Source organism: Morone saxatilis, unplaced genomic scaffold, assembly GCF_004916995.1.
Source record: "Morone saxatilis isolate NCDOM2014 unplaced genomic scaffold, NCSU_SB_2.0 Contig3, whole genome shotgun sequence".
Lineage (NCBI taxonomy): Eukaryota > Metazoa > Chordata > Actinopteri > Moronidae > Morone > Morone saxatilis.
In genome coordinates this window covers 20436277-20446709 of record NW_023339873.1, presented here as the reverse complement: position 1 = coordinate 20446709, position 10433 = coordinate 20436277, and the positions used below count along the sequence as shown (strand labels likewise).

Here is a 10433-nt window from a genome sequence, read left to right as displayed (position 1 = left end):
AATTGAATTGAATTGAACTAAAACAAAGTTGAATACATTTTGTTTCATAATTGTCAGCCTGATGTGTAGCAGCTAGCTTGTCCTAAAGCAGCTCAAGGCAGCCAAGACTCTGGAAAGACCCGCACAGTCAAGACAGAGCTAGCACCAATAGTCTACATGTATGTAGAAGTTTGATTCTTTGCCGAAACCTAATTCGACCTAACCCGACGAGTTGGGGTAATAAAGTATTTAAATTATTACTGTTTTTTATTTTTTATTTTTTATTAAAGAGGAAATTCCTAGTTTTGGGTTCAGTTCGGGCTGGTAGAGAGTTTTTTCAGGGTCAGGTCTGATTTTTTGTGGTAAAGTTGCAGTTTTTGTAGTGACTTTACTCAGCAGGAAGTACAAAATAGGACTAGGGATTTCTATATTGCAAAGTAAAGTTCTTCTGAGGTTGACCCCCTTGCGACCCTCTCTGAATGGATCTGACCCACCAGTTGGGAATCACGGTTCTAAAATATGATTACAAGTTGAAAGTTTTCAGCCTTCACCTTGAACAGGCCCAACAACCTCAACTAAAAAATGCTGACTGCACAGCATATTTCTTCATCATTAGCCATGTTTTACTGTGGAGGGGTTTATAAATTGCACTTAGGTGCCAAAACTAAGATTCAAACATTTGAAAAGCAACATCTTATCTCAAATCCAAGCTAACCGGTAAGAATTTCATTAGGCACTAAGTTGAAATATGCAAACCTGCACCCCATATTTGAGTAGTTATGATACGCCATAAAGATGACACAGGATTGTGACAACCACTGAATACTTTACTTTAATACTTCTGATTGATGCTAACTGCAATTGCAATTGTTTTGTACCTGTATTTGCAATGACAAAGTTGAATCCAATCAAATATACAATATGTAATACTAAATCACACATTTGGTTTTGCACTTGCATAAAGTTGGGGAACTCACGTAAGAAAGATTACTTCAGAATTAATGTAGCTGAGGGTAACGTATACTGACTTTTAGTCACTAATATGAGTCAAGCTGAAGAGAAATGCTGCTTCCACATTCCCCATAATGCAATGCAGCATTTTTTTTGTTTGACACTCCCTGCCTGCATTTTTCAAACTGCACGGCCCCTGTTCGTTAAGCAGGTTTTCTGTTAACAATTTGTAGTCTCCAGGCCCCAGCAGTCATAACACCCTGATGACATCATCTGGGTTATTTTATAATACTTGAGGACATTTTCACAGGTTGAGTGGTACTCCATGACTCGCAGACTGAACTCTATGTGTAAAATCAGTGGAGTTCCCCTTTAACCACAGAGTGGGCTGAGAGCACACTGACCAAAGTCATGTTGTGGGTCAAATAAAATGTTTGAAAGTGACTGAATATGTACACTTTGAGTATGGGTCATGTTTACACACATATAAATAAAAATACATATCCATATCTTCAAAATGTAAAGAAAACAACCGGTAGGACGGTCCTGCTGGTTTCTTTATTAATAAGTCAGTGCAGCATGAGCTTTAAATTGCTTTAAATGGAGTTTCCTGTGGGTGGGCTCGGAATCTAGACATAATGGTGTTTTACTTTCCAAGTGGCACCCTGAAGAGTCCCTGCTTCAGTCTCCACTGGTGACACCACTCTCAACACTACCCACACATACTGGAGTCATCGTGCAGACATGCTGCCTAACACAACCCCTCTGAGCAATGCAACCTACTGTATGACATATTTACAGTAGACAGCGGTACATGCATGCATGCAAACAAACACACACACTCATGCTGTACAGTGACAGGGCTGCCTGTGACTTCATCAACCAGAGAGATTATCCTGTGTGACTCAGGTGGATGGTGACGAAGCTCAGTTTGTTTATTTCTGTGTTGTTGTGTGTGTGTGATAGATGGTGTGTATGGCAGTGCAGTGACAGCGTGAGAGCAGATAAAGGCCCAATTGGGAAGAGGGCAGACATGATTCATTACCAAAGTGAAAGATAAGGCCAAGAAGAACTGTTTGGAGATTCAAATATAGTTTCAAAGCAGCAACATTTCCATTTTGATTGCCTTCTTCATTTCCTAAAGCCTGGAGGTTCCTCAGAGGCCCACATATGACTCTGCTTGTTGACTGTTTGGACTAAATAACAGCCTATTCTTCCTCTGTGACTGGACAAGGCGCCCTTGGCCTATGGCAATAGGAGTCAGTAACCTTTCTGTTATGAGGTGACTATCCTGGCATAACAGTGCTGAATTTTACTCAGATTTACTATTCATCATCCATTTGGATAAAACCAGATTAATAGGAGCTTCAGGCTGCAACCATTACATACTCTCTCCAGTATCTGATAAGGTTGTGCAACAGGGCCACATATACTTCCATGTATCTAGTGGCGAGGAAGGTTCTAATGGTCGTGAGCTGCACAAAACTCGCTGCATATCATGACTAATGTAATGTATATCACTGGATTACTAACCCTTTAAACAAGATATACTTGCTGAGATGTATCGGAAAGGACACAGTTGGGTGCAGCAGGCCATATGGGAATTAATCCCAGTTTGCAACTACTACTGCAACTACTGAATTGTTCATTTTTTGCATGACAGTTGACGTGTTTACTTGTGGTGAAGCAGAAATGTAAATGATCAAAATATATTGAATATCGTCAGTCCATTGATAATTCCTCATTCCAAAGCTGGAAATATTAATGATGATAGATCTGCTGAACTTAGACAAGGGATAATAAATAGCGGCACCCGCAAAAGTGTGTGCCACGTAGGAGAACCATAATGCTTCTGACATAAAGGCCCTTCTTAACTCTTGCCTGAGTTTTGTTTTACTGTTTAACTCTTAATAAAAACACCCTGAGAGTTTTTTTTTGATTGACTGAACTGAGTTTTATTGTTGCTTATTTAGTCATTAATATTTGAGAAAAAGCTACAAAAATGTTTCTGAGGGTTTTCAGGGGGTATACAGTGGCCTGTGTGACTGATATCTCTACCACTACAGTTGATGACTTGAATGACTATCTGCAAGATTTTTCTGAATGTGTGTAAAATTTCTGCATTGCACACTAATGGATATGTTAACTGTATGAAATATTACTTAAAACGACACATTACTATTTACTTTGCATTTTCTCTACTTATGCCTTTTAATATTGCATATTTGCAATGTGACTCATGATTCATAAAAATTATTTATTATTGCTAATATGTATGTATATCTATTGTTAACAGCCACTACATTTTCATAGCTATTTGTAAACTTCCAGTCGTCATGCCATTTTCATGTTTTGATCCCTCTACAGCAGCTTTTTAATAAACAAAGCTGCTCACATCTAATGTTTTGACATCAGTGAAGATATTTAGCATAAACACACACTGTATATTAACCACAGTGGATTTAAGAAGGCTTATATATTAAGGAGAACCTACTTACAATACCAAAGCGGCATCACAAAACTCACAGACATATAGAAAAACACATAACGCACAAGTGTTCAATTAGAAAGGGAGGAGGAAAAAGTGGTGGAGTGCTTTGAGAGTGAGAGAAGTGTCTGCGCTGACATCTCAGACTGTTGAGTGGGTTTGCTGGGTTAGTGGTGGATTTATTTTATCAGACTGACAATTTCTGACTGTGACAAGACGCTCACAGAACCTTGAAAAATATCTGATCGAAATGCAAAGATTTTCAAAGGCTATAAAACACCTCTACAGACCCTGGAGAAGGGACACACACAAACTGTACACCCACACAGGCACATGCACACACACATACTCACACACATCAGCAGGCAGGCATGCACGTACACACACACACACACACACCCAGGCACCTAAAGGCAAATGCAGATACACAAACATAAGTGCACTGCAGCCTAAAACTGTCTCTCTGTGTTGATTTTTCTGGGCTCCTAAATCTGGTTTGGGGGCAGAGACGGTGCCCACTCGATTCTTTTATGCAATGCAGCAGGTTTTCTGGGGGAAGGAGAGATGTATCCAACTCATCTCATGGGCACAGTACAATCAGGTAAACGAGAAGTAAAAGTGAAAATGAAAAGAGCGATGAGTCTCGTTACAAAATGGTCGGAGGAGACACAAAAGCAATCAGGTTAAAGAAAATAAAGATTCTGCAGATGTGTGGCTGCTGCTGATGGTTACAGAGCCAAATTAAACACTGAGGCTCTCTGATGTAAGCTGCAATGAATCACTCATTTGTAATTGTTCACTATTACAGATAAGAACTCAGTAAGCCATACTAATGAGCATTTTATTGCTGAAGCCTTAACAACAACAACAACAACAACAATAATAAAAGAATGTAAAAAAAAAGATGGTATCGGGCCAATCCAGGAATATTCTAATGAACTGGTATCTAAAATAAAACTGATCTAACTCGGATTTTTTCCTTAATGTATTATGCTGTTCTGTCCACCTTAGTCTGCCAGTGTTGCAGCGCTGCTCTCCTTAATGACAGCTGGGTTCTACAGTGCAACATTTCACTGCATATGAGTGTGTGAATGTAAAAAATGATATGATTGCACGAGAGATGGACGGATCTGTCTTCTCTCCTCTCTCTTCATCATCAGTAAACAGCAATGTACAAAACATTCAGGTTGCAGCTCCGCAGTTCTTAGCCAGCGTGGACCATTTCTTTAAGTGACAGTTAAAATGACAAACGTCCACGGCAGCTGTCGCTAATTAACTTTAATTCCGCGAGTAACTTGATGGCAGGCCAAAATTAAATTTGTCTCCTGTCAGGGTTGTGTGCTCTCTGCAAGCCGGTGTCTGTACTCAGCCAGAGATTGTTTATGAGGTAAAAGAAGCATCACTCAGTAGTGAGTTTTTGTACTCCTAGACTCCAGGTAAACTTTCTTTAATATCAATAATTTAAGTTTACCAACTTAATAGCTTTGAAACAGGGCCTTCAGCTTATGAAAAATAAGGTATGTCAGATTTAGTAGGATACATCTGTCAGACAAATTTATTCAACATTTAAATACTGTAAAAACAATTAAATTACTGAATTGGACTTTGTATTGGAAAAGGACTCAAAATTGGGGCCAAAAAAACTTGATTATGCCGTTCCTAAAAATGGCTATGGTAGCACAGTGGTAAAGCATTAATCAGTTATGATATACATAGTCCTAAAGAAAACTAATCAAATCAATTAGTAATTTTTAAGAGCAAAAACACCAAAGGTTCCTGGTCCCAGCCCCCAAAGGTAAATTCTCAATAGTGTTTGTGTTCTTTAAAGCACCAATAATCAATATTTCTATATCAAAGTCAAAAAAGATCACATGACTATTTGGATGTGAAGAATCAGACAGAGAATGATAACCTCAGTGTACAGTTTCTCTCTGCTCTACTACGCCTTAGTGTCTTTCAGCTCAATGTTTTGGTTTTCTGGTGCACCTTCACTGGTCTCATCAGCGCTGTCTTCGGCCACAGCAGGCAGCCCTTTACAGCAAAAAAAAAACCTCACTGAACACTCCCTGCCCAGCACCAGACAGCAGACAGACACAGTTAGTGACCAACTGGTGAACAAAGTGGAGCATTTAGCAGCAAAAGAGACAGATATTCCCCTTGCTGTTGGAGAAGGAGTGGGTGCAGAGCAAAACAGAGAAGTAGAGTCTAGATTTCGTGTGGATTTATAGATTGCAAATGAATGCTAATGTTGCCCATTATCTGCTGGATGTTTCCTAATATGTTTGCCATATCAACCTAAAAAGGTGATAAAATGTCACTGTTGCCCCGAGTTGGCCAAAAAATCAGTTATTACAGATTTAAAGAAAGTCACCAACTACCATGCCATATACTGTATGTAACATACAGCTCAGTGAAATGATAACATTTGAAAGTAAAGACAGTGTTGCCTAAAGCCACAGAAGGATACTATCTATGTTCGTTCAGCAGAAACTGTTTGATGTCTTGTGTGAGATTGATGTTAAAAAATTCCACAGGGACGTATGTTTGATCTGCATCTTCTGAAAATCTCTGCCCAATCCGATTCAAATTCATATCCCTAATTGGACTTGTCTCTTTGGTATATAGAAGCCAACACACTCCCAAACCACTTGATACTATTGACCCTGCTTTTGCCCCATTTCCTAACTAACAGAACTGTTTCTCTGGAATACAAGAATTACGCATTTTTTGTCTGATAATAACACATCCTCCACTGCAACACTAGTGTTAAAGAAATATTTTTGCTTGACAACAAATTCCACCAAAAGACACCTTCAAACAAACATTTTTTACATTCTCTTAATGTCTACATGTATTTAACACAACAGCTAGTTTACATGGGCAGGGAGGGGAAAATCTTAGGCGCTGCACAGCATAACACCATGCCTTTCACAGTATATTTTCCTCCTTGCAGCCAGTTAAACATTATATAACAAATCAACACTGATTCTTAAGCAGGTGAATCGGTAAACCTACAGAGTAACAGTGATTTGACTTCTCACAATCAATAATTTCTACAGAAAAAGAAGCAAATACAGTGGTACAGTCCCATCAAAGAGGAGCCCATGCAACAGTCTAAATACACTGTACATTATTGGTAAAAATGTGGGTGTCTGTCAGGGTATTTCAACATCTTTTTTCCCCTTGCCGCTCTGTAAGGCAGAAAACATTACAGTGATCGTCTGTTTGAAGACAGGGGAAGAAAAAGTAACAGAGAGAGTAAGAAAGAGAGAGGAAGAGGGAATAGAAATAGAGGTATAACACTGTAGCTCAGGGGGCTTACGAGTTTGCGTTCAGAGCTCTTAGATCCGAGCCCCTGCTGAAGGAGAGTAAAAGTGAGATATCAAACAACTCAGGAGTGATGAAAGAGAAGAGTAGAGAGGTGGAGGAAAGAGAAAAGGAGAGAGAGGGAAAAGCTCTCTTCTCCCGTGTGTTGTTTTTTTTGTTTTTTTTTCCTCGCTGCGTTTTAGTCGAGCGAGGGACGACCTTGCTGGGTAGAGCACAGCTCTTCTCTCTCTTTTAAGTCCCACTCACTCTCTCGGTTCCCTTTGAGGATCAGCCAGAGGGATCAGCAGAGGAGAGAGAGTGATAGAAAAACGGAGAAAGATGGAGAGAAAAGAGACAGGCGGCAGACATGTGAAAAACAGGAGGGAAGGGGAGGGGGGCGTTTGGAGAGATACAACCGAGGACACAAGAGTTAAAAAATGGAAATAAGTGAATTAAAAGAAAAGTAGACAAGACAACAGTGACACGAAAGCAAGGGATGGGAGGATGAATGGACAAACAACAGAACGATGGACGAAATGATCAGATGATTGACAAAATAATATACACGTCCATAGTTGTTCCCACTCACTATTTAAACAATTTCCAAAGCTGTTTTGATGTTAATTTTAGTATACCATTGTATGACCATTTTATGGTAGCTTGGGTTAGTTTAAAGTTACATTTTCAAGAAATCAAATCACATTTTTGATACGATTTATTGCACTTATTCAGTAGTAGCCAAAAAATTTATTTCCCTTTAGTAATTATCTCCCAATATAGTTTTTTTATTGGTAGTGGCGGAGTCTGCTATTTCTGCTCTGGATTCATATTGTCCACCAATGCATGAGAGATTCCCTGGATGTAATCCAGGGTCATTTAATCTCACTGCTAAGAGTCTCACTGTATACTGTTCACTCTCTTAACACTGTGTCAGAGCTGTATTAAGTAACTGCTAATGCAAACGGAATATGGGGTGGCTTTTATTTTAAAGCAACCACAGGAGAGACAATGTGTTTGTTACCGTTGTTAGTGGGCGACAAAACAAAAAAAATGTAATTTTCTGCATTTTAAAAAAAATAAATAATCCATAGATGATTTTTAACACAATGTCTACACAGGAGGCACTTAAGCAGAGCAGCAGCTTCCGTCTGTCTACAGGATGCATTCAGGCACAGTATTAAGTGTAGGTCACCCACATTTTGGCAGTGTTGTACTCAATGCTCGCAGTTACGAGAGAAAAACCCAAGAAAAAAGACTTAAAGCCTAAAAATATGGTTGTGGTCGCGGATAGGAGCGTATAGTGCGAGTGCAGCGTAAGTCTGGCCTGTGTAGACAGCTGTACTGATTCAAACTGAAGCTTTTGTTTGGCTGCACTGTAAACAGATACAGCAGCTGTTCTTCTTTAGCTGCTCAACAAGTGTTTGCTGTAGTATTAATCTGCACTTGCTGTTACCATGGTAATCATGGGTGTCAGCAAATCAACCAGGACAGAAATCTTAAGGATTACAAATTTATTTGGAAAAGTAAATTAAAACAAAGTGTACACAGACAGACAGACAGCAGTATAGGGGATAAGGGAGTGACAGAAGGAAGAATAGAGGTGTGGACAGATGGAGGATGAACGCAGACAATAAAATGTTTTTAAAAAAAAAGATAGAATGATTGATTTAAAGCTGGAATGACAGAGATATTTCAGACATAAAGAACCAGGGAACATCTTGACACTGAATAGATGTAGTTGATATGACAGCCTGTACCAACACAGAAATCCAGCGGTGCCAAAAACCAAAGCTGAGACAATTTCTGTAGCTGTCCACAGCTGCTACACTCACTATTTCACAAAACTAGACCTGATTTAAACAATTTCCAAAGCTGTTTTGATGTGAATTTTATTTTGGCATCATATGATATTGTGAACATTTGTGGTCGCTCGGGTTAATGCAGAAGCTCCTGAATGTCGCTGTCTATCAAATGCTTGCCAGAAAAACAGAGAAATGTGCAGGAACGCTGCAACAAATGAGTTTTCCTCTCCACTGGAGCCAATGCAGAGACAACGGGCAGCTACACAATACCAAAGACTAACAAGGGTCAGCAAGGACACGGAGGAAAACTAACAGGGTAACAGATCTGCATCAACACATGTACAGAAAAAGGCTTACACATCCGCATGCTAAATTAGGTAGCATCCACGATGAGTACAATACAAATGCGCTCATGCAAGAACTCGCACACACATGCAAACGTTTGTCTTCAAACAACAGCGCAAAAGACATACATTTTTGCCCTGGGTCATGAATTAACACACTCCCACACAGCTGACAAAAAGGTGCACAACAGCATGCAGCGGAGCATATTTATACACAGCCCGCATATGCATATGTGCAAATATCTCAAGACAAAGAGGCAACATTAAGCAGGAGAAGAAAGGTGGTAAATGAGAGCTTGGCTCAATGTGGCGTTGTTAAGCCTCTGCATTTTGAGATTTTTCTTAGAGGGTTTAGATGAGGAGGATTTGTTTTACAGCCTCTCCTCCTTTATCTAACCCCCCGCCGCTCCGCCGGCAACCGCCCTTCTCCATCCCCTGCGCCGTAGTTTCCCCACTTCCTGCTCTCCACTCTGCTGCCTGTAGCCTCCTTCTGTCTGTTCTCCTCACGCAACTGGCAGAGGACGAGAGCCTCCAACACCACTGCAACAGCTTCAGCCCGGTCTGGAAACGTGGTAAGGTCAGTCTCCCTCGCGAAACACACACACATACACACAGCTCCATCATAAAACTAGCAGACATATGCAGTGAACATGCACATCTTAACCCTGAGGTATTTTGCAATTTCAACACCATAACAACGCTCCTGGTGAAAGCTTGTTCAAGCAAGCCGATTTCCTGTGCAGAAAGGTGCCCATCAAAACAGCGCATTCCTTGTTAAAACACGGCCTTTAATATGACCATGCCTAGTACATGTAAGCCATTATCAGAAAAATATCAGTATTGAATTAAAAGCTAAAGCTTGGGTCTTTGTATTCAGTGCTTGTACTACAGTGAAAAGATAAAACATCTTGGATGATGTGCTACATCAAGGTTAGGAAAATAATGTCTTATAAAGGAGACATTGCACTCTCTCTTAGACACGCTCTTACACATGCACAGCAGGGAAAAAGTGAGGAATATGTAGGACAAGCAGTAGGTAGGTGACCTTTGTTTTGTATGGTGTAATTAGGGTATTTTGTTGCAATCGCTGCACGGGGATAAGGTCCTGTCACAGTTCATTTTTACATATTGGAGAGGAGGAGCGTCTGTTTGTGTGCGCATGTATCTGCTTTAGTGATTGTGCCAGAGAGTGAGAGATAAGTGGATACACACAGTAAATGAGAGAGAGATAATGTGCAGAAATGGACTGAAAATGGAGGGAGACAGAAGAGGGGAGGGAGGATATGATTACTGTGAAAACTAAAAACAACTGGAGAGGACCAGAGGAGCCACAGAGAAGCACTGAAGATGAAGAGGATGAACAGGAGGAGGATGAGCGGGAGAGAAAGAGAGAGAGAGTAGTAGTGGTGGTGGTGGTGGAACAGAGGTCTCTTAACCTGGTGCGACGGGGCGTGTGCTTGTAAATAAACATCAGCCTGAGATTATTCTGAGCACGAAAGCCCAGACTGTGGGGCCCTGAGGTCAGAGTGGGCCCATACCTGGCTCTCTCACACACACACACAC

General features: G+C 40.4%; 1 protein-coding gene across 4 annotated transcripts in view; it reads right to left on the bottom strand.

Moving 5' to 3' along the window:
- Positions 1–10433, bottom strand: part of babam2 (BRISC and BRCA1 A complex member 2) — a 79725-nt gene that overhangs the window by 15712 nt on the left and 53580 nt on the right. The window lies entirely within an intron of this gene.